We start from the raw sequence: 26,325 nt of genomic DNA, 5'->3' as shown, positions 1-26,325 counted from the left end.
AGATAAAAGGAACGGAGTCTGTACGACTGGTAGTGCTACAGAAATGATTTAGAGTAGTAGGACTAGGTGACTTTATTTCTTGCCTGCAGGTAGATGTAGCAGCAATCACAGCTAAGCATGTGGTGATAGGTAGGCAGTCTGGTACAGGGCCTGACCCCAACTAAAAGGCATTTCCTTTCGGTATTTCAGCATATATATATGCACATGGTTTATATATATATATTCCATGACCTGTTCCATATATCATGTTCCATGTATGTATGCACCTAAACGCAATACCATCTGTAATTCTGTTATCCAGAAATGGCAGCCGCCATTACGGCAAATGTAAGCCACATTGAGCCTGCAATTTGGTGGGAAAATGTGGGATACAAATGCTACAAATAAATAAAAAATAAATAAGTTAAAAGACAACTTACCGAACACTTTTGTTTATACATATGGAACTTTTTTCCTTAAGCATTGTTAGAACTTGTGTTAAACTCCATAGATAGAAAAGAGGCCAGGGATGGGCTGAGTTCTCTCCAAGTGACCTTGACATAGACTGACCAAAGGGGTTAAGTGAAGATCACTGAATAGATGCAAGGATATGTTTTATTTGATAAAACAGAGATTTTGTGCCTGCAGGAGCCTAAGGATTTACAAAGACAGGTATTCACGATCACTCAGCTCACACCAATGAGCTGACGATCCTTTACACTGCAAAGCTCTTCCCTTGAAGTGGTAATAAATGCAGCCTTGTCATTGGCAGTTGGACAGCTAGTGTGTGGTACCAACCCACATTCTAGATGTCACAGCCGACCACTCCTCCAACCAGCCCACGATATGCCTACCTCTCACTCTTATCTACATTAGACAACTAGTGTAGGTTTCTGTATTGCATTGCTAGTTAGAAGACATGGTAGATGTTGGCTTAGGTATACGTTAATGTCTACTATGTGGTAAAACCCAAGCTGGCTGCTTATAAAGCTTAATACAAGACACCTTTAGATTAGATGCTCTATAGTAGCAGAGAGACATGGAATGTGATGCAAGTAATTATTATTTTAATGAAAGAATGAATACAGTACAGGCATTAAGCAATAAGAAAACAATTCTTTACAATATGAAAATAATACTAGGGTCCTTTTACTAACACAATAACAGATTTAGCAAGTGCTAAATGATAATATACCTGTTATATTCCTATGGGCATCTTATCATTTAGCGCACACTAATTGTTAACACACACTAATTCTGTTAGCGTGCCTTAGTGAACGTTTTAATGATTTTCAGAAGGTAGGATGAGAATACAATGCCAGAACACAGAAAATTTATCTGAAAGGTGATTACAAAGATATAATGACCAATTTTTAGCCTTGACCTTGTTCCAAAAATGGCTTATGAGATTGTGCCAGTAAATATGTGTATTGCAGGTTAAGTGGTGGTTCATCTCTGTCTTCTTCTAATTTGGAAATGGTTTTATAAAGGGGTCTGAATCTTTGGAGGCACAGCCTTATATGGAAGCTGACTCCTAGCAGTAGAATTGCAAGACTACAGCTACTGGATCAGTGCTGTCAGTTTGAAACTGGAGCCAATGGGGCAGGAGAGGAAAGGGGACCACTCAACCCCCATCCCACTAGACACCAGAGATCAGAACCTGGTAAGTCCTGAGGGGTCCAGAGGGCAGCAGTTGATGAATTGGTGATAGAGTGGGGGGTTTGGATATGTGATAATGGGGGATTTTTAAGGGGGGATCAGATCAAGGAGCTAGGGGAGAGCGGAACAACGAGATTGGGGAACAGGACATGGACATGGAATTGGGGAGGGGAGAGGTATTGAAAAGGGAGCCAGGGAGAATTGGCACTGCTCAGATTTTGATTGTCTCAGGCTGCCTGGTTAAGTGCTGGCGTATATTGGAATCTGACATGCTCAGTGTTGTGTAAGAGGGTTTGAAGCCTCTCCTGCCCACTTAAACCACATTGAATATCAACCCCTTTATTTTTGATGTGTTAGATTTTGCAAGTATTTAAAAAGAAAGATGCTTGCTCATGAAATGCCTTTGATCACTGTCCTTAAGCATTCAGGAAACTTTAAGAAATTAGACACCATTAGCATTACAGAAGTTTCACTTTTTCCTTAATTTGATTCATTCTTGTTCCTAACCCTATAATTGCACAGTTAGGTAACATAAAAGTAATCAACATTTTGCAGGTTTTCAGCCAGAAAGATTCCTTCCTTCATTCACTGTTCAGGCTTCTCAACAACCAAGGTCTGGAAGAAATAAAATAAAATGATGAAATGAAGATGATTCAAAAATATATTTTGCTTTATTTGGGAGTTAGATGCAGTTCTATAACGATGTGGCAACAATTTTATAATGGCTTAATAATGCACCTAAACCATTATAGAATACTAGGTAAAAGACGTTGGCCTGCCAATTTTTAGGTGCAATCAATTAAGCAAGATCAATGACTGGCATAAGTGAGCATCCCTAGGGGGACCATTAAACACATGTAACCATAGTATTCCATATACCTAGTGGCTTGAGGTATATATTGAACAGAATAGATAACAGTATTGATCCTTGTGCTACACCAGATGGCGGAGCCCATGGTGGCGATGAGTTGCTGCCAAACGTTATGGATTGTTGTCTGTCTGATAGATAGATAGGATCTGAACCAGGCAAGTACTGTTCCATTGATGCCTGTTTCTGTCAGTCGTGTTAGCATGATACAATGATCCACAGTGTCAAAAGCTGCTGAGAAATCTAGCAGGACTATCACCAAAGTGAATCCCCTTTTTCAGTTCTGTGAAGATCATCTAGAAGGGATACAAGGACCATTTCTGTTCCATAACCGGGTCTGAAACCAGACTGACATGGATCTAGCCATTTTCTCTCTTCTAGCCAGTCATTAAGTTCAACATAGACTGCCTGTTCTATAAGTTTCCCTAGAAATGGGATGTTGGATACTGGCTGGTAACTTTCAAGTTTGTTTTGCTTTACCAAAGGGTGACTCACTGCCCATTAGAAAGAGAGGTATTCACAATTTTTGTGATGGCTTCTATGAGGCCCATACTTTCCTGCTGCACTATCTTTGATGAGCAAAGGTCAAGGGAGCAGGTAGTTTGTCGAAGGTTGAAGTTCTGTTAGGATTTTGTCAAGGCTCTCCTCTGTCATTGGGTTAAGTGTCTCATCTGTCTCTGTCAGGAGTTTGTGCACTCCTGGTTAACAGATTGGAGACTGGGTGGGATTGCCTGTAAATCCTGGTGGAGACTTTTAATTTTGTTGACAAAGTAGGCAGCAAAATCATGGCAGTTTAATTTAGACTGGGCAGGCTGGTTCTGTTGTGGGGGTTGCAGTAGGCTGTTTACTATACTGAACAACTGCTTGGTTGAATTGGCAGCCTGTGCAATGCATTGAGAAAAATATGTTTTTTTGGCTGTTGTCAAGGCTTGGCGTTTTTGTTGTTGTGTGTTTCCTCTAGTTTAGCGTGTCTTCATCCAGGCAGGATTTACGCTATCTCCTTTCCAGTTTACGTCCTTCGCGTTTAAGGATCCGAGGTTCTGGAGAAAACCAAGGTGAGCGTTTGTGAGTGGAGCATAAAACTGTTTATACTGGTGCCGTTTTCTCTTGGCTAAGTATGTATTCCAAATGTCAACCTGTTCTGACACTGTAGTTGTCTTTTCATCCACATGTGGATAGTCTAAGGCCTCTAGGAAATTCTCATCGGTCAGCTTTTTTTGTCTCTGATCTCCTTCCAAACTCTGGGAGGTGCCATTTGTTTCAGGTGGTCACTTAGGGAAAAGACTGCTACACCTCCACCCTGTCTTCCTGGTCTTGGTTGATGTTGGATGTTGAAACCTGTTGGGCCAGTGGTAAACCCACACTTTCATCTAGCCAGGTTTCACTTATTCTTAGGATGTCAAGATTCTGTTCATGTATGACATCATGGATCACCGAGGATTTCTTTGCAGCTGATCTGGCATTCACCAGTCCTATAGTTCCCAATGGTGGTCTTGGGATAGCTTTGGGGTGGCAATGAGGTGATCTTTTAAGTACTGTTATGTATGTGTTTGACCTCTTGCAATTTTGCCTTTTCTTTAGTTGGTGAGGATTATAGTTTCCTCTCCACACATCACTGGGATCCCCGAAGTCTCACAGTCCCCCTTAATAAAGCTATTAAAACTATATTATTTAATTGAAAAATCATTGATTTTTTTAATGAACAGTTTTGTTTATTTGTTTCTGCATGTTTTGATTTTTGTTTAACTGTATCTCTTTTTATTTCACTATATATGCTTTTTTTGTTAACATGTTCTGGGCTTCATTGGAAGGACAGGCTAAACATTGAAATAAATAAATAAATAAATAAATAAATAGAACCAGACTTACCTACAGCCATGAATAGACTACCTATTTAACAGTAATTCAAGAATGGGCTAAAAACAATAAACTTTGCCTGGACCCAAGTAAAACAGAGCTCCTGTGAGTACCGAACACAAGTGTGCACATACTTGACATCAAAATATATTTTTTTGGAGATATAAACTTCTTCATAAACCGCAAGTCAGGAACTGTGGAATACAATTAAACACTTGCATTGATCCCAGCAACTTTCAAGATCAGCCAAACCTTCAAGAGCTGTTTCTAATCTTTGCAACAACTATGCTGCCTCTCTCTATACATTGAGATGGCAAGTCTTGTCAGAATGACTCATGCCATGATAACATAAGACTGGACTACTGTAATGCACTCTACACTGGTCTGATTACAATGGGTTTGCACCAGTTCCAACTGATTCAGAATGCAACAGCAAGACTGATAGAAGGAAATAAGACATAGCCACATCAAACCATTTTTGCAAAAACTTCATTGGTTATCAGTACAATACAGGCCTAAACATAAAACTGTGATCTACAAGACCCTTAAAGGAAATGGGCCAGAGCTCCTGAAGAACAGGATCTCCTTCTCCACACCTCCAAGGTTACTAAGGTCCTACCAAGGAGTAACCCTAACACAATCTCTGCAAAGGATATCATGTGATTTGATACCTGCCAATGAGCCTTCTTTGGTGTAGCCCCCATTCTGGAATGCACTCCCTGAAAGGCTTCACTCAGCACAAGGCTATCTCTGTTTCAGGAAGCAAATGAAGGCTAGGCTCTTTTCCCAAGCTTATAACAGAAGAAGTAATTAGCTTACTAGTCACACACACACAAGGACTAACACTGGTCTCCACTGGTCTACGCATACTGCAGCAGGCACTGTTCCCTTTAATCCAGTGGTTCCCAAACCTGGTCTTGGAAGCACCCCAGCCAGTCAGGTGTTCAGGATATCCACAATGAATATTCATGAGAGAGACTGCATGCACTGCCTGCTAATCTCTCCTGGAAACCTGAATGGCTGGGATGCCTCCGGGACTAGGTTTGGGAACCACTGCTCTAATCTGAGAGGGTGTCCTCCATCTATAGCCCTGCCAGTGGGTGGAGCTGTTTCACTATTACATTTTCAATAGTGATGGACAGACAAGCTCTGCAAGACTCCAGGGAACCTGCCTGTCTCTAGCCATTAAAAACACAGTATTGAAATAGCGCCCCCACTGGCAGCAGTGTAGTTGGAGGACCTCCGCTCAGCTTAGAGCGAAAAGTGGTAGCAGGACTCCTTATCCATTCCTACCCTAGTTGAGATTATATTCATGGACCTTTCTGATTAGATGTGCTAATTTATTTTTTAAAAAAATGCTGACTGCCACTGTTACCCTCAAAGATGATTTTACCCTTTCCTGTTTCTATGATTATAACAAAACTCACTATCACATGCATGCTAATGAACCTGAAGAGAGAATGTCAACAAAAATTTGGAACACTTACTGTTGACTCCACTTTCCGCATTCATCATCGTAAGGCCACTTGTGAATGCTCCAGGTAACTGTGTTTGACAAGGGTAGAGGAGAACAATTCAACTTTTATAACTATTAAATAAGAGTCAATGCTGAAGGACCCTTTCTTATTGTCATCAAATGTGAGCAGTATAAAGTGCACAAGAGATGTTGAGTATAAACCACAAATGGGCTTTTTTTTTTTTTTTTTTTACATTTACCTCATTCTACCAAATCTGTTAGTTTCTCTTATTTCTGTTGTCATTTCATCATCTGTCCTTCGTGGCCAGGTGGGCAGCAATATAGTCCCACCAGTATTCTCATTCTCTTTATACACGGAGAGGCCGACATTCGGACTGCAAGAGTTATATTGGCTAACTTCTGTGGTCGGAGCTAAAACTGGTTATTCAATGAGCGGCCATTTTCGGTGACTCGTATTGACTATCCGGTTTATTTTTGGCCAATTTAAAGATAATTGGATTAGTCAATAGTGAATCTTAACAGTTATCTTTAAACCGGTCAAAGACATCCCACGTTATCATGTTGCCAAATATGGCGGCTAATCTGGATTTAGATATAGGCGTCTAGCAAGTTATATCAGGCAATATAACCGGCTGTCTGCTAGCCACTAACCTGGAGTATTCACAGCTGGTTATCCCCCATTGAATATAGGTGGATAGCTCGTTAAATGCTATTTAATCGGTCAACAGCCATTCTGGCCTGTTAAATAGCATTATATATCAGGGGTGGGGGATAGGGGAGGGATTTCTATGTAGAACGATTCCACATTGCAATCTGTTTCCTGATGAACTGTTATTTTCTTTGACACAATTTTCTTTTTAACATATAACATTATCCTCCCTCCAATTTGACCCACTTTATCATTGCAATAATTTCTACTTTGGGATCACAGTGTTCCACTGGGTATTTTCCTTCCACCAGGTCCCTGAGATGACTAAAAGACAGGGCAACAACATTAGGAGCTGATAAACCCGCTAATACCTTAATTTTCACTGTTCTAGGGCTCTTAGAATTCTGTGACAAATCTAAACTAAGGCAAAATAATTTTAGATTTTTTAATAAACTAATAACTAATGTTTGTTTGTTTTTTATGAAATTAACTTGGGTTTTATCAGTAAACCTACAAATTTTCCTGTATCCCAAGCTTAAATCACTAAGGGGTATTTTTACTAAGCAGTGGTAGGCACTAATTTTTTTCTTTTTTTTTACTCTTTCAAAAAGTACAAAGATTAGGGAACACTCAATGAAGTTGCCTGGAAATACATTTTAAAAAGAAGAGGAGGAACAAGCTCTGGAAATATATTTGCATAGGATGTGGTAACAGCAGTTAGCGTATTTGGGTTTAAAAAATGGTTTAGACAAGATCCTGGACTAAAATTCGTGGGATTAGTAGCAAGGAATCTTACTACTCTTTGGGTTTCCAGAATTTTGTTACGCTTTAGGATTTTGGAATCTTGCTATACTTTGGGATTCTGCCATGTACTTCTGACCTGGATTGGCCACTGTAGGAAACAAGATACGAGGCTAAATGGACCATTAGTCTTATCTAGTATGGCTATTCTTATGTTCTTATGGACCATGAAATCTCCCTGCAAAACAATAATCACATCCAAAGAGTCTTCTTCTTTTGTCAGATATCCATGTAAGATTTCTCTTTGTAAGTCATATTAAAAAATTGCTTTTAGATTTCCTTACTCTTAGAAATAAATAAGTACATAAGTAATGCCATACTGGGAAAAGACCAAAGGCCCATTGAGCCCAGCATCCCGTCCTCGACAGCGGCCAATCCAGGTCAAGGGCACCCGGCAAGCTTCCCAAACGTACAAACATTCTATACATGTTATTCCTGAAATTGTGGATATTTCCCAAGTCCATTTAGTAGCGGTCTATGGACTTGTCCTTCAGGAAACCGTCCAAACCCTCTTTAAACTCTGCCAAGCTAACAGCCTTCACCACATTCTCCGGCAACGAATTCCAGAGCTTAACTACACATTGGGGGAAGAAATGTTTTCTCCTATTTGTTTTAAATGTACTACACTGTAGTTTCATCGCATGCCCCCTAGTCCTAGTATTTTTGGAAAGCGTGAACAGACACTTCACATCCACCTGTTCCATGAATATGAATACTGGAGAGTACCTAGCTTCAAGGGGCTCCTGCATTCATTTTGGGGGGGACTGAGCAAGCTTGGATATTTGATTTTGAGTGGAGGTTTGTAGGTGGGAAGGAAAGGCCAACATAAGAACTTATCTACGCCTCAAGAGATGTGCATTAAAACATATTAAATATTCATGAACTGAGCTGATTTGCATGTATTTGCATGTAGTCATCTCTCTTCAGTATTGACATTGTATTTTATCTATATTAATATTAATTCAATTCAATTTAGGTCTTACATACTGCTAATATCCCTTGTTATGCATCAAGTAACACAAGCATTTAGCCCATGTTAGCTCACTTTAGAAAACAGGACGCTGTATTTTTACTTTCTTAAAATAGAACAACTATTGCCTCACATTTTAATAACAGGCATACCCACATGTCTTGTGGTCTTTAATGAAATATAACTTACCTGATTCAAGATAGTTTCAAGAATTTTCTGAGCATTTATGCTGTCTCTAATGTCTATTCTAAATAAATAGAATGGAAAAAGAGTTCACGTTATTGCTGGTAGTAACAGAATCAAATTACATGCAGTGTACTAGAGCTGGTCAAGATCAAATTGAAATAACCTTATCCATCCTAAAATCAGGGTTGGTTAAAACACCACTGAGTTTCAAAGCTTAATGTAAGAGTATAGATGCAATCAAATGCATTTGCCTTAATCTGTGTCTATTTCTTTCTTCCTGGGCATCTGATTTTTGGGGGGCTACTGGCCAGTTAACTTGTCCTCTCCCCTTTTTATGTGTTTCATTTTTATATTACCATTGTTGATGGGGTTTGATGTTGTGCTATTCGTCTTTTGCCCCTTTTGAGATTTTGTTCATTTTTGGTACAACTTTGTATTAGGGCAGTTAACTATTTGGAACTTGAACACTGCCACGTCTATTCTTTAGACTTTGAATGGCAGTATATTAAACGGTTAGTTAATAAGATTATCTCACTCAATGATAATGATTTTCCTATCTCAGAATATATTCATCAAAATCATATCTTGTTGGAGAAGACAAATAGTGGCAAATTTGAATAAAACGACGCTGCTCATGCAAACAGTTATTTGAGAGAAAAAAGGAATCTTGCTATTCTTTGGGATTCTGGAATCTTGCTGCTCTTTAGGATTCTAGAATCTTGCTACTCATTGGGATTCTGGAATACTACTACTCTTTGGGATTCCGGAATCTTGCTACTCTGAGATTCTGGAATCTTGCTGATCTTTGAGATTCTGCATGCAATTTAATTTTTTAAGAAGCAATCAGCGCTGATAATTGGCCGCTAACAAGCAATTATCAATACTAATTGCCTCTAATTAGAATTTATGCGTACAACTTGATTTGGGATTCCGGAATCTTTCTACTCTTTGGGATTGTGGAATCTTGCTGCTCATTAGGAATCTGGAATCTGGGATTCTGGAATCTTGCTGCACTTTGGGATTCTGGAATCTTTCTACTCTTTGGGATTCCGGAATCTTGCTGTTCTTTGGGATTCTGGAATCTTGCTGCTCTTTGGGATTCTGGAATCTTACTACTCTTTGGGATTCCGGAATCTTGCTGTTCTTTGGGATTCTAGAATCTTGCTGTTCTTTGGGATTCTGGAATCTTACTACTCTTTGGGATTCCGGAATCTTGCTGTTCTTTGGAATTCTGGAATCTTGCTGCTCTTTGAGATTCTGCATGCAATTTAATTAAGAAGCAATCAGCGCTGATAATTGGCCGCTAACAAGCAGTTATCAATACTAATTGCCACTAATTAGAATTTACGTGTACAACTTGCTAAGCTTGTTCCATACAGTGGTGCTCATAAATGCTACCACACGGATCTCAAAATGGGGCAAGGCCATGGGAGCAACATTGGTGGGTCTTGAGCATTCCTAAAATGATGTTAGGTGTGGGTATTTACACCAGATTTTAATTGGTGAAAATGGCCACGCCTAAATGTTTGTAACAAGGATGGGCGCTATGTGTATTCTGTAAACCGTGCCTAACTTTATAGAATAGCTCTAAGAGCTTTCCTTTTGGGAGGGGGCAATTTTTTCAGCACCATATATAGAATTCCCCCTAATTATAAATATTCAATGGCACTATCCAGTTAAATAATGCTGAATATCTATGCTTAGGTCCCAGAAAAGTGATTTCAATATTGACCACAGAGAAGGTAATTTTCTTATAACATGTGCAGCCAACACATGAGTTGCACCGTTTTTCAGTGGGAAAGTATTTGTATACTTCACCTTTTGAAAATGATGTCACTGAAAATATTAATACACTGCAATAGCTACTGTTTAATGCACTCAAAAGGGCCATGTTTTAATTCATGAAAATGTTCTCAGGTTATTTATTTTTTGCACTTGTATCCCACATTTTCCCACCTATTTTCAGGCTCAATGTGGCTTACATAGTACCGTGATGGCGATCGCCAATTCCGGTATGAGAAATACAGGGTGGTATTGCGTTAAAGTTCATAAGTGACAGAGTAAATTAAGTAGTAAGGATAAAGAGTTAAGTTTTGTTCAGTTATGGTGTGAGTTTTGTTGTGTTGCGGGGTTCAGGTGTTCAAGTTGGATCATTATGGTATGCCTTTTTGAACAAGTTGGTTTTTAATGATTTCCGGAAGTTTGTTAGGTCGTGCATTGTCTTCATGACGTTTGGTAGTGCATTCCATAGTTGTGTGCTTATGTAGGAGAAGCTGGATGCATAGGTTGATTTATATTTTAGTCCTTTGCAGCTAGGGTAGTGGAGATTTAGGTATGTGCATGCTGATCTTTTTGAGTTCCTGGTTGGTAAGTCAATGAGGTCTGTCATGTAAACCGGGGCCTCGCCGTGGATAATTTTATGAACCAGGGTGCAGATTTTGTTCTTTGATTGGGAGCCAATGTAGTTTTTCTCTTAAGGGCTTTCGTATTTCGTTTTTCCAAATATGAGTCTGGCTGTTCAGGAATCAACAAGAGGGGACCAATTCAAAATCTAGACCTTTGCGGAGCTCATGATATAGTGCAGGAGGTAATGGTGCTGGGGCCACTTGATAACAGCAAACATAACATGATCAGATTTGATATAATCTCTGCAGTAATACACACAGGAAATCCAATACATTAGTATTTAACTTTCAAAAAGGAGGCTATGATAAAATAAGGAAAAGGTTAAAAAAAAAAAAAAGAAAAACAAACCACCTCAGAAAAGCAGCTGTAAAGGTAAAAAAATTTACATCAGGTGTGGATACTATTCAAAAATAACATACTGGAAGCCCAGACCAGATAGAGTCTATGCATTAAAAAGAGGAAAGATGGCCAAACGACAGTTGGCATGGTTAAAAAGTGAGGTGAAGGAAGCTATTAGAACTAAAAGAAAATCCTTCAGAAAATAGAAGAATCTGACTGAAAATAGGAAACAGCATAAAGAATGGCATTTTTTGCAAAATTTAGCTAGGAGATGCGAATGAGCTCTTAGCTCATTTAAATCCTTACTGAAAGTTTAAATGACATTTTTCTTGCAATACCACAGTCAAGATTTTCATACACTCTGGGATGACAGCTGGTGAAAATAAAAAGCCTTTTGCCAGGAACAGAGTTCCCTTACATTTGTCTCCTGAGGGGAACTTCCACTCACAGATGGCCCAGTCAGCCTGGTTCCACACACCTCTGCATCAACACAGGGTTAAAACGTTTTAAAAGCTCCCCTCCCCAAAGCCACACCCCTTTCCTGAGGTAAAGACTCAACCTGCTCATTCCCTCTCTACTCCCATTCCCCTCCATCACCACACTCTTACCCCACTGGCAAAGACAGTGAAATGATATTGTTAGCTGAGGGGAAAGTCCTTTCTCAGATACTGGCTGCAAAGCACTGCTCAGGGACTGCATCAGGTACTTTCCCAAAGTTGTCTTGTGCAGTTCACACTTATATACATAGGTGATCTTAGAATAGTGTAAACGCATGCTTCTGAGCTTCCCACTGCAATTCCGTTCCCAGCATAGAAAGGATGTGCTTTTGCTACATCAGCAGGAAACTAATCAGGCTGCAGAAACATAAGGATGTCAGATATATCTATCATGCCCTGGTACACAATCAGGCTTATTATCGAAAGTGATCACCGGCGATCTTCCGACATAAATTGGGAGATGGCCGGCGATCTCACAAAAGCGGAGAAATCGGTATAATCGAAAGCGGCGTTTTTGACAACATCGCCGCTTTCCCGTCGCCGCACCGGTGAAAGTTCAAGGGGGCATGTCGGCGGTGAAGCGAAGGCGGGACATGGGCGGGCATGGGCGTGGCTACCAGATGGCCGGCTCTTGCGGATAATGGAAAAAAAAAAGCAGCATTAATCAGTATTTCGCTGGGTTTACTTAGTCCTTTAATTTTCACGACCAACCCTCAAAAAGATACCCCAACTGACCAGATGACCACCGGAGGGAATGGGGGATGACCTCCCCATACTCCCCCAGTGGTAACCAACCCCCTCCCATACTAAAAAAAAATAAAAAAAACTTTATTGCCAGCCTGTATGCCAGCCTCAGATGTAATACCCAGCTCCCTGACAGCAGTATGCAAGTCCCTGGAGCAGTTTTTAATGGGTGCAGTGCACTTCAGGCAGGCAGACCCAGGTCCATCCCCCCCCCCCTACCTGTTACACTTGTGGTGCTAAGTGTTGAGCCCTCCACCCCCCCCCCAAACCCACTGTACCTACATTTGGTGCCCCCCTTCACCCATAACGGCTATTGTAATGGTGTAGAGTTGTGGGGAGTGGGTTTGGGGGGGATTTGGGGGGTGCAGCACCCAAAGTAAGGGAGATATGCACCTGGGAGCTATTTGTGTATTTTTTAAATATTTTTAGAAGTGCCCCCTAGGGTGCCCAGTTGGTGTCCTGGCATGTCAGGGGGACCAGTGCACTACAAATGCTGGCTCCTCCCATGACCAAATACCTTGAATTTTGCCAGGTTTGAGATGGCCGGCATTTTTTTCCATTATTGCTGAAAAACAAAACCGGCGATCTCAAACCCGGCGAACTCCGGCATTTGGCCGGGCTTAACCGTATTATCGAAAAAAAAGATAGCCGGTCATCTTTTTTTAAAATACGGTTCCGGCCAGCTGTTGCGCCACCGCCAAAATAGATCGCCGGCGACCTATTTCGCCAGCGAAGTTCGATTATGCCCCTCAATGTCTGTATAGCAGATGGTGGTATCGTGTTTCGCTATAAATCTGCAATGGAGCTGGGTGAGGCCAGCTGCAATGAGTTATATCTACTGACTTGATAAGGCTATCAGATTGTGAACGTACAGGGTCATGAATAGTTCAGGGTACTTGCACAATATTGCTAACTGTAAAGGTATTATGGTGGAGGGCTATCACACTAGAAGTCAGCTGGCACCATTCTGATCTTGGTATCTTCTGGGGCTGGAGCGAATTGTCTCTGGTGGGTAATAGAATGGGAGTTATCGTCATGATTATTATTACACTGTAGAACTGATACTAATAGGCTGGAAGGAGAGTTGTGATCTGGGTTAGCTGAACTAGCAGAAGAAACAGGAGACAACCTCTGCAGATACTCACAGGCAACACAACAGCAGAGGTGATACAGGGAAATGAAGACAAGCTAGAGTTTGCCACTAAATTGGGCAATGCCACTGAATATCCAGTCTGACCAGCCATTTTTGAAGTTGGCAGGAGAGGGGCTTTCTAAGGGCAGAGTTGGGGACGGATTGGCAACTGTGCATGTGCCGCCAATATTCAATACTGGTGCTTACATAGCTAAGCAACCAAATAGGGCCCCATAAATAGCAGCCCTCACTTTGTGTGCTTAAGCTATGTGGATGTTGGCACTGACTATTGGCTGGAACTCGCAGAGCTATCAGTTGGTCTGAAACTCATTCTTTCCCTTCCTTCCCCCAAAGCAGCTTCAATCGCCCTATGAGCCCCTGAAAGCAGGTTCGTCCTCCCCTCCTGCATCTGAAGTATCTCCAATCCTTCCTCCCGCCCCAAAGCAGTTCTAAACAACCTCCCAACACCGTCCTAATCTACTAAAGGTCCTGTTGGGCGTACATGCCATTGTTCTGGTGGCCTAGTGGTCCTTGGGCCAGGAGTGACCCCACTCATTCTGGCCTCTCATTGTGCCTAACTGAAAGTGCAACCTCTAGTGGTAGCCTTGCACTACTTGCCACAAGGACCACAAGACCACCAGAGCCAAAATGTAAGCCTACATAAGTACATAATAAGTACATAAGTGTTGCCATACTGGGACAGACTGAAGGTCCACCAAGACCAGCATCCTTTTCCAAAAGTGGCCAATCCAGGTTACAAGTACCTGGCAAGATCCCAAAACAACAAAATACATTTTATGCTGCTTATCCTAGAAATAAGCAGTGGGTTTTCTCCAATTCCATTTTAATAATGGCTTATGGACTTTTATTTTAGGAAGCTATACAAACCTTTTTAAACCTTGCTAAGCTAACTGCTTTTACTACATTCCCTGGCAACGACTTCCAGCGTTTAAGTGAAGGACTATTTTCTCCGATTCATTTTAAATTTACTAATTTGTAGCTTCATTGAGTGTCCCCTAGTCCTAGTATTTTTGGAAAGAGTAAACAAGCGATTCACGTCTACCTGTTCTACTCCAGTCAGCATTTTATATACCTCTGTCATATCTCCCCTCAGCCGTTTTTTTCTCCAAGCTAGAAAGTCTTAGCTGTTTCAGCTTTTCCTCATAAGGAAGTCGTCCCATCCTCTTTATCATTTTCGTCACCCTTCTCTGTGCCTTTTCTAATTCCACTATATCTTTTTTGATATGTGATGACCAGAATTGTACACAATATTCAAGGTATGGTCGCACCATGGAGTAATTCAAAGGCATTATAACATGCTCATTTTTATTTTCCTTTCCTAATAATTTTCCTTTCCTAATAATATCTAACATTCTATTTGATGTTCTTGCCACCACAGCACACTGAGCAGAAGGTATCAAAGCATCAACAATGACTCTTACATCCTTTTCCTGGTCGGTTACTCCTAACGCTGAACCTTGCATCACTTAGCTATAGTTCAGGTCCCTCATTCCCACATGCCTTCTGATGACTGGAGTGAAGGTGGGAAGGGGGATCAGAGCTGCTTCAGGGGGAGGGTGGGAGGAGAGATCAGAATTGTTTTGGGAGGAAGATAGGGTGATCAGAGCTCTTCGGAGGTAGAGGGATTGGAATGCTTGGCAAGTGGGAGGGGAGAAATTAGCTTTGGGGTTTGTGTACTGCATTTATATGGGTCCCAACTGAATATTGGCTGGGACCTGGATATTTAATGCCAGTGCCCCCACATGGCCCGACATTGAACATCCAGGCTAATTTAGCTGGCTGAATGTTGACTGCTGTGTGTCATCTGCAGATTTGGTCAAATTGGCCTTTGCTATCTTTCCCTGCCCAGACCCCTGAGTCACTCCTCTATTTACTCCTTTCCGTTGAAAACCTAGGTATTTATTCTTACTCTTAGTTTTCTATTTTTTAATAGTTACAAATCCACATAAAGATATTGTCATGTTTCCTGTTACTCAAACACCTATATTGTTAATTGAAAGAAAAATAAATCATCTGTTTTGGTCTGTACGGATGGGAAACATATAACTACGAACTTTATATCTTCATTATATAGATGAACATAAGTACTTACCTAAATGATGAAAATTCAAGGTGCAGCTCCCCTGCTTTGCTAATATTTAGTGGCACAAGCTTTGTTGTCCCATCTGGGTTCTTCTGTACTCCAACAATTGCATTAAGTTCAATCCAGCCTGATGCTCTTAAAAGTTTAATACCTAGACTGTGTGAAAATACACAAGGATGAGGAGTTACCCATGATTGCTTGCATGGATCTGAGATGCATACATCTAAAATGAATTGTCAATAAGAATTATATGTGTGGTTGTTCCCCAGGTTTATATACCTATATTTGTGGCAGAGCGTGGGGTTTTTTTTTAAAAGAAGTTGTGAACTACAAGTACTCTGAGGCAATAGGGCATGCAGTCACCAGCACCAAGCTTTAGGGAAGGAGACAGCAGAAAACCAGCTGTTTTAATCAAGGAGTCCTGTTCCAAAAGACCAGGTGCTCTCAGCTCCACTAATTAACTGTCTCTCCTTAAGGGTCCCTTTTACAAAGGCACGTAGGGGCCTACATGTGTCCAAAGTGCATCTCTTTGAAACTACTGTTTGGCTACTGAGTGTCCCTGGCAGTAATTAAATTTTTTACTTGCATCCTAAAGAGCATCAGAAAATAATTTATATTTTCTACCGCGTTGTGCTAACCAGGTGGTAATTGGTTGTGTGCGCGCTGACAATTACCTCCCAATTACTGCGTGATACCTTACCATTAAGTCCATGGGTGGCGGTAAGATCTCAGGCTAAAAATGGTTTTAATTTTGCCACGTGTACATTTTCGGCCAAAAAGACTTTTTTCCAGGCGTGCATCCAATGAACGCCTACACCAGCGCAAGACATTTTTCAGTGTACCTTAGTAAAAGGACCCCTAAGTGCTACGAGCTGACCTTAAGGTTTTATTTTACTTCTTTGGTGAGGAGGGGAAAGATGTAAAGGGAAGAGAGGCAGCATTCCCTGAGTCTAGAAAGAGGCAGAGAAGGAAAGATGCTGCATTCTCTGGGTCTAGAAGAGTGGAATTCCAAGGACCTGTGGAGTGGCATAATGGAACTGGGCGCCCAAGCTTTCTTGAAGGAGTCCTCGCAGGACATCCTCGGGAAGGGGTGGGGAAACCCGTATTATCGAAACAAGATGGGCGTCCATCTTTTGTTTCGATAATACAGTCGGGGATGCCTAAATCTTACCATTTAGGTCGACCTTAGAGATGGTCGTCCTTAAAGATGGTTGTCCCCGGGTATCAAAGGGAGATCCAAGATGGCGCAGCTCTATTAGGACGCTCCGAACCTCATTCCTGTAGAGATGCCTAAACGTAGAGGGAGAGTAGCGGGCAGAACTTCCCCGCTTCCATCCCCTATATCGGGTCCGATTGATCGTTACCTGAGATTCGGAGCAGCTATACTTGATAGCGGAACGCCTCCGGTAGGGAACGCCAGCGAACGAGAGATTTTGGCTTCCCCCGGACTCGAGACAACATTGAGCCCCGCTGCACGCACTCCTCCACCTCAACCGCTCGGCGCGAGTTCGTTCCTCCTTGACCCGACGGGGTCTCCCTCGGAAGGAGCAGGAGACCCGGAAGAGCTTCGGGGTGAAGTTTTGCTTTCATCGGAGGACGGAATAGAGGGCAGTTTGCCCATATCGACGCCGAGCAACGGGTTGAGAGAAGCTGAGGGACTAAGCGAGACGAGTGTAAAGACTTCAGCAAGGTTTGATTTTCCTACTGAATTAGTGACTAAACCAAAAGATGTGACTTTAGATTCCCTGTGGGATTTGATGTCTAACCTGGGACAATTTTTTCTTAAACAATTTAATGAAGTTCTACCCAAGGTGAATAACATTGAAAGTGGCTTGCAAAAACAAGAGGAAGAGATTAAAGCTTTAAATGAAAAAATGGAGAAAATTGATCAAAAAGTTATGAACTTGGAAACGCAGCAAACTACGATGATAAAGGATTTAACAAATCTTAGGCAAAAAATGGAGGTTTTTGATAATTATACTAAGAATCATAATCTGAGATTTGTTAATTTTCCTAGGTTACAAAATGTTCTTCCACTTGAAATGTTGAAACGTTATTTCCTTGAAACTTTGAATATTTTGGAAAAAGATTTTCCACCTTTTTCACAAGTTTATTATATCCCGGAGAAAAACACGAATCCAGAATCTGAAAAACCTATTGATGTTTCCCTTTTGCTTGAGACCTCTGATTCAGAATTGGCGACGGCTGCCACCTTGGTGGCAACCGTCGCATTGATTCCCGACAAGAATTGGATTTTCCGTTTGTTTTTCCGTAATAAGGATAAACCCTTTTTGGGTTTTAAAGTAATGTTATTTCCAGATGTCTCCAAGGAGACGAGACGACGGAGGAAACAATTTTTGATCCTCAAGCCTGGGGTTTTGCACTTGGGGGGTACCTTCTTTTTAAGATACCCCTGCAAGTGCATAATCAGGCTCGGGGGACAAAAGTATGTCTTTACTGAAGCTGGACATTTGTCTTCGCTAATCATCTCAGCTAAGAAGGATAAGCATTAAAGATAATGTATAGTTCCTAATAGAGAAGGATTTCCTTATATTAGTTCCTGAGTTACAGTTCTCTCTAAATTTAAATTCATGGATCTCTAATTATGGACTTGAGTGTCTTATGATTGAAAGTTGAAAGTGTAAAGATTTATTTGCTCTTTCTTATTTTCTCCTTTTTTCCTGTTTAAAAATTATTTGTTAAGACTCTTTCCTAAACAAGATGGTTTCTTGTAAAAATTGTTTAAATGAATAAATAATAAATTAAAAAAAAAGATGGTTGTCCCCGGTTTTCGGCGACAATGAAAAACTGAGGACATCCATGTCAAAAACGACCAAATCCAAGCCATTTGGTCATGGGAGGAGCCAGCATTTTTTTTAGGGTGGGAGGGGGTTAGTGACCACTGGGGGACTCAGGGGAGGTCATCCCCGATTCTCTCTGGTGGTCATCTGGTCAGTTCAGGCACCTTTTTTTATTTATATATTTTACAATAATTTTTTCAAGCATACAATCTTGAAAGAAAGTGATATATATAATATAAATGCAGAAATCATAATGATATCATCAAATTTACAGAATTCACTCAAGTCCTCAGCTAGGATTCCAAGACTTAAAATAGAGGAGTCAAATTAACACAAATTAGAAAAAAAAAAGTAAATAGCTATTCGCAAAGGATTATGGTGATATAATATTATGTTGACCCAGTTGTTGACTTAGAAGCAATTAGTTTGGAGAGCTGAGGTGGATCAGTAAAGTAATATTTAACATTATCAAGCCAAATAATACACTTACAGGAGTACCTAAAAAAAAAAGTTTCCCCTGCTTGAACTACAGCCGATTTCATTATGAGAAATTGTTTCCTTTTCTTTTGTGTCTCTTTTGAGAAGTCTGGGAACAAGGGAATCCGCAAACCAAGAAATGGTTTCTCCTGATGCTTAAAAAACATCTGTTAGAGCCATTGCTTATCAGGAATTAGGGCCACAGTTGCATCCAAAGTCGCTGGTGTGGCCTGGTGAGTATCCAAGGTCTCAAGAAAGGCTGAAATATCCAAAATCTGTTGTATATTTTGTTTTGGAATTTTTTGAGGTTAGTTTCAGGTATACATAAACTCTCCAATAAATATCTCTTCAACATATCTCCAGGTTTTATCATTGGTATGTAGGGAAAATTAATGACATGTAAATTTTGATTCCTGGCATAGTTTTCTAAGTTCTCAGACTTAATTCTTAAGCTGGATACATCTTTCAAAAGTGAGAACTGAATATTCTCCAATTTCTTTACAGTTTGTTCAATTGTAGTTAGTCTAGGAGTCATTTTTTCAACCTCAGTTTTTTGTTTTTCAATCTTTTGCTCCAGCTCATTTATTAATAAGGAATGGTTAGTTGTAGCAGCTAGAAACATTTGTCTCAGTCGGGACATAAGATCCCACAGTGAATCCAATGTTACCTCCTTAGGCTTGATAGTGAGTTCTGCAGGAAATGTAAATTCTTGATCAGCTTTCCTCTCTCCAACCGCTTGTAGCTAACCCACCAATTCTATAGGCTGGCGAGTCTCTCCTGGAGGTAATAACCTCCCTTCTCTCGCTGCAATGAGCTGGATCTGAGTCCCTTTTGCCGTTGCTACCTCACCACTTTGGGCGGACGCCGACGCACCAGGAAGCAGGGAACTCGCCGCCATTGGTTGCGGGGGTGGAGCTCTCTGCTCGGGACTCAAAGTTGTTTCCAATTCGAGGGACGCCGATAGCTCCTCAAACCCCCCAGCGTCTTGCCTCGAAATGGTCCCGGAGTCCTCACCAGTCCTCCGCTGCATCAAGAACCGATCTATCGGTCCAGGAATATGGGAAGGGGTCTGGGGAACTCGGGCAGGCGCCCTTCCTCGACGCTTAGGCATCAATGCAGTAATGCGATAGTGCAGCAGCAAGTCACGTTAACGTGCAGCCATCTTGGAAATCTTAAGTAGTTCAGGCACCTTTTTGAGGCTTGTTCGCAAGAAAAAATGGACCAAGTCGGCCAAGTGCTTATCAGGGACGCCCTTCTTTTTTCCATTATCGGCCGAGGACGCCCATGTGTTAATCATGCCCCAGTCCTGCCTTCGCTATGCTTCCGACACGCCCCTGGGAACTTTGGTCGTCCCCGCGATGGAAAGCAGTTGAGGACGCCCACAATCGGCTTTCGATTATGCTGATTTGGGTGATCCTGGGAGAAGGACGCCCATCTCCCGATTTGTGTCGAAAGATGGGCGCCCTTCTCTTTCAAAAATAAGCCTGTAAGTCTCCTTCTCAGTGCCAGTTTTTTGGGGGGTTCTAGTAGGATCCCCAAGAGGCACTGTAACCTGGGATAAGAGCATAGAAGGGTCCCACAGCCAAGAGCTAAGATAGAGACACGTTGGTATGGGAAATATGCTGCTGAAGGTCTCCTAAGGGTATGGGCACTGTCAGGGTGCAAAGAGAAGTTAATTCCCTGTGGAAATTGTCTAAGCCCTGATATGTTAGTCTTGCTTCTGCAGCCACTACAGCAGCCGGAGAGCTCAGATATGAAGGCAAGAAAGGGGTTATATATGTTTTTCATTCACTTCAAGAAAAATGAGGCTCAATTAAATTGTTTTGAGAAAAGAAGGATGAGGGGTGCAGCTTGCAAGGTAAGAATGTGAAAACCCCTAAGGAATATCATCAGCAATTTTAGTTCTGAGGTGGGGTTTGAGAAGGAATTTAAGTAGCTGGCCATGTACAGGGATTTCCGAACCTGGGAAATAAAGGGTTCCTGTGTCATAACCTCTGTACAAATAATGGTTTGAAAGGTAAATGTGTCGAGATTTGATAAATCAATTTACATATTATATATAAGTACTTATTTTTTTGAATCTGTGGCAATGGAGATCTATTCAAGTATGGCCAATATTCAATGTCAATAGCAGACTTATTATCTGCCATAATTAGAGCAGCATTATATGCAGTCTAACATTGACTATCAACAACGTCAGATAACTTTTGGGTCTGTCCCAGCTCTGTCCCCGAAGTGCTCGGGTACTAACTGGGTAATGTCATGGTGGTCTGTTTGAATACTTATCGGCAATATCTAGGTAAGTGCTGGTGTAAATCCAGGTAGAGCCCAGTCACTGGATAAGTCCCACTTGATATTGACAGTATTATTATTATTATATCTATCCCTAGCTGAGAAAGGAATTTTTAAAGAGATTTACTGGGATAATGTGGGCAGACTAGACATTGTATTCCTCTAGACATTGTATTCCTCTAATGCATAGAACACATACATGTAGACACTTTAAAAAGAGAAGCTCCAGTGAACTCTGGTGGATCCTCTTCAACTTCCATCCCGCTTTCTGTTGGCGTGCCTCAGGGTTCTGTCCTTGGACCCCTCCTTTTCTCCATCTATACCTCTTCCCTTGGTACCCTGATTTAATCCCATGGCTTTCAATACCATCTTTACGCTGACGACTCTCAGATCTACATCTCCACCCCTGAAATCTCAACCTTGATCCAGAACAAAATCTCAGCCTGCTTGTCCGACATTGCTGCTTGGATGTCTCAACGCCATCTAAAGCTCAACATGACCAAAACTGAACTTCTCATTTTTCCTCCTAAACCCACCTCCCCTCTTCCCCCTTTCTCTATCTCTGTTAATGGCTCTCACATCCTCCCTGTCTCCTCGGCTCATAACCTTGGAGTTATCTATGATTCCTCTCTCTCCTTCTCTGCACATATTCAACAGATTGCCAAAATTCTGCGGCATGACTTATTTTCCGCCAGAATCGTTATACCCATACTAGCCCACTCCTCAAGTCGCTGCACTGGCTCTCTGTCCGCTTCCGCATTCAGTTTAAACTTCTCGTACTGACCTTTAAATGCATCCACTCTGCAGCCCCCCATTACCTCTCCACTCTCATCTCTCCCTACATTCCTCCCCGTGAACTCCGCTCACTGGACAAATCTCTCTTATCGTCCCCCTTCTCCTCCACCGCTAACTCCAGGTTTCGTTCCTTTTCCCTCGCGGCAACTTATGACTGGAATAGACTTCCTGAACCTGTACGTCTAGCTCCATCTCTACCTGTTTTCAAATCTATGCTGAAAACCTACCTTTTCACTGCTGCTTTTAGCTCCTAGCCAGTACTCAATTGCCCTCCCCTTGTCCTTTCCTTCCATCTCACCCATTTCTTCCCTCACTTGTAACTGACTTGTCTGTCTGTACTATTTAGATTGTAAGCTCTTTTGAGCAGGGACTGTCTCTTTGTATCAGGTGCTGAGAGCTGCGTGCATCTGGTAGCGCTATACAAATGCTAATAATAATAATAATAATAATAATAACATGCTTATAACAGAGAAGTGGACCAGTATATATGCAACTGATTATATACAGTATCTCTATTGATTAATTTGTCTTTTAATCATTTTTAGCTTCTCAAATTAAGGGCCTGATATTCAGCTCGCAGTAATCAGTGTTTTGCTGACTGCCAATGGTTTTACTCCCAAACGTTCAATTCTGGAGCATGTCTGGGTTTGCAGAGCCAGATAACACATAGCTGGTTGAGTTTGATATTCAGCACTTATTTAGCTGTTACCACATAAAGATAGGATTGACCTTAATGCTGCCCCATTTATGTAATTAATCTGGCCTGTTAAGTTCTGAATATCAGCACTTAACCTGCCAAGTGCCAATTCCGTACCCAGAATGCTCCCTAAATAGCTCGTTTTCAGTTTTTTGCTTACTGGCTATTTTCAGTTGCAGTAACAGGTTGTGACACTGAAAAATAGGTATGGCCAATATTCAATGTCTATAGCAGACTTATTATCTGGCTATAATTAGGGCAGTCCCACTTGATATCGACAGGATTATTATTATATCTATCCCAAGCTGAAAAAGGAATTTTTAAAGAGATTTACTGGGATAAAGTGGGCTGACTAGACATTGTATTCCTCTAATGCATAGAATACATACATGTAGACACTTTAAAAAGAGAAGCTCCTGTGAGCATACTTATAACAGAGAAGTGGACCAGTATATATGCAACTGGTTATATATTATTATTTTATTTATTTGTTGCATTTGTATCCCACATTTTCCCACCTATTTGCAGGCTCAATGTGGCTTACATTATTCCATAATGGTGATCGCCATTTCCGGAATGAGAAATGCAAAGTGGTATTGCATTAGGTTCATAAGTGACAGAGAAGGGCATAATCGAACGGGGCCGGCCATCTATATGGCAGGCCATCTATTTAGTTGGTGCCGTAAAGAGCTGGCCACAACCGTATTATCGAAAAAGATGGACGGCCATCTTTTGTTTCGATAATACGGTTGGGGCCGGCCAAATGTCAGAGAATGCCAGGTTTGAGTTGGCCGGCATCGGTTTTCGCCGATAATGGAAACCAAAGCCGGCCATCTCAAACCCGGCCAAATCCAAGGCATTTGGTCATGGGAGGGGCCAGCATTTGTAGTGCACTGGCCCCCCTAACATGCCAGGACACCAACTGGGCACCCTAGGGGGCACTGCAGTGGACTTTAGAAAAAGGTCCCAGGTGCATAGCTCCCTTACCTTGGGTGCTGAGCCCCAACCCCCCTCCAAAACCCACAAATGTACACCACTACCATAGCCCTTAGGGAAAAAGGGGGGCACCTGCATGTGGGTACAGTGGGTTTCGGGTGGGTTTTGGAGGGCTCCCATTTACCACCACAAGTGTAACAGGGTGGGGGTGAGCGGGTTCGCCTGCATGAAGTGCACTGCAGTACCCCCTAAAACTGCTCCAGGGACCTGCATACTGCTGTCAGGGAGCTGAGTATGACATTTCAGGCTAGCATAGAGGTTCGCAAAAAATGTTTTTTGTTTTTTTAATGTTGGGAGGGGGTTGGTGACCACTGGGGGAGTACGAGGAGGTCATCCCCGATTCCCTCCGGTGGTCATCTGTTGAGTTGGGACACCTTTTTGAGGCTTGGTCCTAAAAATAAATGGACCAAGTAAAGTCGGCCAATGCTCATCAGAGCCGGCCTTCTTTTTTCCATTATCGGCTGAAGCCGGCCATCTCGTGAGCATGCCCCCGTCCCGCCTTCGGTACACTGCCTACACACCCCCTTGAAGTTTGGCCAGCCCTGCGATGGAAAGCAATTGAAGCTGGCCAAACTTGACTTTCGATTATAAGCAGGAGAGTGACTTAAGCTGTCAAGTATGGAGAATTCATTTCCAGAATAAGAAATAAAGTGGTATTGCGTTAAAGTTCATTAGTGACTAAGTAAATTAAGCAGTCAAGTATAGAGAGTTTGGTATACAGTATCTCTATTGATTAATTTGTTTGATTAATTTTATTGATTAATTTATTTGATCAATTTGTCTTTTAATCATTTTTAGCTCTCAAATTAAAGGCCTGATATTCAGCTCAAGGTGATCAGTGTTTTGCTGACTGCCAGTGGTTTTACTCCCAAAAGTTCAGTTCTGGAGTATGTCTGGGTTTGCAGAGCCAGCTAACACATAGCTGGTTGAGTTCGATATTCAGCACTTATTTAGCTGTTACCACATAAAGATAGGATTGACTTTTATGCTGCCCCATTTATGTAATTAATCTGGCCTGTTAAGTTCTGAATATCAGCACTTAACCTGCCAAGTGCCAATTCTGCACCCAGAAATAGCTCGTTTTCAGTTTTTTGCTTACTGGTTATTTTCAGTTGCAGTAACGGGTTGTGCCTCTGAAAATGAGTGGTTAACCCCAAACAGTTGATGTAACCAGACAGGAGCCATTTCTGGCTGGGATGAATCACTTTGAATATCAACCCCTATGTAATTTTAACATATTATGGCAGAAGAAATGTTTAACCACAGTAAATACTTACATTCTGGATAAGAGTTTCACGTCACCCTTGCAAAACACTGATAGGGATCCATTCTCCAATACTTTCACTGATAATGTATTAATGCTGAAATCTTCAACATTAGTACTGAATGAATAAAAAAGAACAGACTTAAAACAAGGATTTGCAAACTTTCATGTGTTTCCAACCAATTTTATAAAATCTTTGCAAAGGTAAAGGATGTAAATTTTCAGTTTCAGAAATTAAACTTCCTGGCTTTTAAAAGCCAATTTTCCATTTAATCCCAGCCACGAGAACTGCTTCCAGTTAACCTGACCTACTGTTGAAGCTTCATTTTGATGTCAATTCTACGTTATTTTGCATGTTTCTTTCGGTACTAATTTCTCTTCATTCCAATTTTTTCCTTGGCCCGTGCTAGGGATAGAAGAGGCCTGAGACTGTATCATTAATTACAATGGCCCCAAGTAGGACAGGGATAAAGCACTGACTGAATCTTTACTGCTTTGCTGCATTGTCTCCTAATATCTAGCTAGATCTGAGAAAAGCAGGTAGGACATCCGAATCACAAGCAATTTATTGAATTCTTATTACCCGTTCGTCAAAGGGTCACTGGGAACTGACACATATGTGTAGATTCTTTAATATTTAGCAGCAACGTTGTGAAATTGTCTTCCTTATGCTCTCTGGAACATCATTCTATGAGTTTTCCTCCACTGCTCTTTATTGTATTTTTTACCATGCTGAGTATTTCTTTGAATACTTGTTTAGTTTTCCTGTCAAGTTATTGGAGTTATTTTCTGCATTTTGTGTGTATATTATTTTATTGCCAACCTCTGAGTTTAAAAACTTAAATGTGATGCAGTTGTAAGGATGTTCAGGGCCAGAGTTTGGTTGGAGCACTGGTGGACTCAGCTGCACCTGTTTACACATAAATATTTCCTCCTGCCTCTGAGCGGTTGAAAATGTGTGCTGATCTATTTAACTTGTGGTTTGTGCAAGATTTGTGCTAATGTTTTATAAAGACACATAAATTCTTAATCTGTGTCCACATGACCTCCCCATCTTGGCAGCTGTGGGTGGCACGGGGGTTGATGTGCATGGGGGGGGGGGGGGTTGTTGATTTGCTTCAGGTGGGGGAGGGGGTGTTTGATGTGCTTCGGGGGGGAGGGGGTGTTTGATGCGCCGGGGGAGCTTGGGTGATGCGCCGAGGGGGGGGGGGTTCTGTGGTGTCGCGCTTGTAGTTTTTCAATGCGCCGCTACCTACCACTGCTCCGAAGTGGCAGGTAGCGGCGCACTGACAGCTGATTCCCAAACGGGGAGGAGCGTGTTTCCCTACTTTTCCC

The 26,325-nt window shown here is 41.6% G+C and overlaps 1 long non-coding RNA gene across 1 annotated transcript in view; it reads right to left on the bottom strand.

The window, feature by feature from the left end:
* Window positions 1-9,157: 9,157 nt before the first annotated feature.
* LOC115475495 overlaps window positions 9,158-26,325 on the bottom strand; it is a 17,615-nt gene continuing 447 nt past the window's right edge. The window contains exons 2-5 of the long non-coding RNA XR_003943048.1: window positions 25,024-25,108; window positions 21,717-21,721; window positions 9,225-9,233; window positions 9,158-9,168 (exon numbers count right to left, since the gene is read on the bottom strand). This is a non-coding gene — a long non-coding RNA (uncharacterized LOC115475495). The remainder of the gene's footprint in view (window positions 9,169-9,224; window positions 9,234-21,716; window positions 21,722-25,023; window positions 25,109-26,325) is intronic.

The sequence above is a fragment of the Microcaecilia unicolor genome, chromosome 8 (genome assembly GCF_901765095.1).
Source record: "Microcaecilia unicolor chromosome 8, aMicUni1.1, whole genome shotgun sequence".
Taxonomy (NCBI): Eukaryota; Metazoa; Chordata; class Amphibia; order Gymnophiona; family Siphonopidae; genus Microcaecilia; species Microcaecilia unicolor.
Note: the sequence above shows the minus strand (reverse complement) of the source record. Positions and strands in the feature narration are given on the sequence as shown.